Genomic DNA, 2,264 nt, shown 5'->3' on the forward strand with positions numbered 1-2,264 from the left:
GCCCCCTGTTACAGCCACCTGAACTGCAGTCTGGTGGACAAAGGAAGGCCATGGAATGTCTGGATTAAATTCAGCCTTGAATATTTATGACAGAGGTCCTTGGTCCAAGCTTCCTTAGAAGGATGCTTAAGCTAAGGTTTTACATTCATCACAGATTTAGTTTAGAGCAAAAATGCTGTGTTTCACTTTCTATCAGTCCTTTTCTGCTACCGACAAAGTTCCTCCGTTACACGGCAGACCGTGTCCTGCAAACCAGTTTCGGCAGCGTTGCACACAGCTTGCCTTCATCTTCAGAGGAGCACCTGGCCCTGAAAGAGGGATCTCTTGTGTTGGGCCATTTTCCTCCAGGCAGTCCAAGACTGTGTCCCACTACAACCATGCTCCAGAAGAGCAGCTGTAATAATTTTAGATGAAATAAATGTGCTCATTGGTAAGGCCCTGATCTCTGCAGCTATTGCTGTTTTGCATTGCTATTTTGCATCTGTGACTTACATATTATGATTCATGTGATGTGGGTAGCCAGTGCTGACTTTAAAAATAACATTAATAGAAGCCAGGGATTTAAGAGGTCTTCATAGGATTTGTTTCCATGATTATCTTCATAACATATGTCTATTTTATAATGAATCAACTGTCTGGATTTGTTTTGTGAAACCTTTCTTGCAGTGACAGAGATGGCCCTAGAATAACCTTGCATTCCCTACTGTCCAGAATCTTTGAGACAGCCAGGGGTTTGTTTTCTCTAGATTTAGACCTAATGAACAGTTCTGGAAGGAAGATCAAGCTGCAGGAAAGGTGAAGTTCAAACAATGAAAAAAGCAGGGATCATGATATTTAGAATAACCACTTTCTTTTTTTATATTACAAGATTATAGTTATAATCTTGTAACTATGCAGAAAATGCTCTAGAGCTGACTGAAAGCTGAGCTAAAGCTAATGGTTGCAGTATTTGATTGAGGTACTCAGCCCCATGAGGTATATTGATTTTCAGATGTGCTGATTGTATGCCCTTTTGACAGCACTGGAGGCAGCTGTCTAAATTTGTGAAAGTTTGGATTAAAATCTAGACTGTTCTCTAAACATTCAGCCACATATTTGAAATGAAAAGTCACAGATCCTTAACTGATTCATTGTGCAAGCTTAGACATGGATACAAATTTGTTGGAATACAGTATCATTCACAAGCTATGCTGAAGAAAAGACATGTCTCAATGCCTGGCATCACCGGTGTAGCATTTTGTTCTCTTACACAGAGCTGGGAATGTCTTGGTGCAATCAGGATTGATATAAGACAGTGATGAAGATTGAGGTGGGAGCAATGGAGCACAAGTAAAAATCTCTTCTGCATTTAAAAGAAAATTAATGCATTTAAGAAGAAAACATCCCGAGGTGTTTTCTGACCACTCGGAGCAGTTGCCTGCTGACTGCGTCACAAGGAATTTGAAAGCAAACATTTGAGTGCTTTATGAATCAAGAAGCCTCTTTCCTGGCCAGCCAGCTCGCTGTGTAAACCCTGTCCTGTGGTGGGGTTTACACAACATTCCATAGCCACAGCAGAAGTGCATGTAAGGGCAGTTAAGCGCAAGAAAACCTGTACTTATAACCAGGCTGGCCCATGACCATACAGACTCTAGGGCATCACGGTCCCTATCTCACCACTTTGGTTATAAGGATATTACGGCAGCTGTGATGAAAAGCCTTGCTAATATCAAGGTGAAGAACAGCAACTGCTCCCCCTTGTCCTATGCACTAGACCATTTTCTTTCTGTATTGGAGTAAGACCCACCTTAAAAAGGCAAAATTAACTGTAGGAATGCATGTGAAGATGGATTATTATATAAAACCTGGTAAGGGGTTTTTTGGTCTGCGATTATACTGCTCGTGTGAGTGGGAGACATTTGACTTCGCAGCCCCATCCAGATATGACAGTCCTCATCAGCACAGCAGCCACCCGGTATGTGAGCAGGAGGCCCAGAAAAGGGGGTCTGGGCTTGCTGGTCTTCTTTTCTTTTAATTAAGGATCTTGAATTTAAAGGAAGACCTTGCTGCCTTCTCTGAGATGTAGGCATGTTTGGCTCTGTACCATTACAGGAGCAATGGCAAGTCACTTATAATGCTCTGAAAGCTGCGTGAGTGGTACTTTGCCTAGTGTGGTACACACAGACCTTGTTAGTGAAATCTGGTTCATGCTGGGAGCCCTGCCCGTCTGCTAATAGCACCATTAATGGGGAACATAAGAGGCATTTTTCGTAATTATACTACTG

Source organism: Pezoporus flaviventris, unplaced genomic scaffold, assembly GCF_033815535.1.
Source record: "Pezoporus flaviventris isolate CSIRO_AGI_PZ_B2104156 unplaced genomic scaffold, CSIRO_AGI_Pfla_v1 ptg000066l, whole genome shotgun sequence".
Lineage (NCBI taxonomy): Eukaryota > Metazoa > Chordata > Aves > Psittaciformes > Psittacidae > Pezoporus > Pezoporus flaviventris.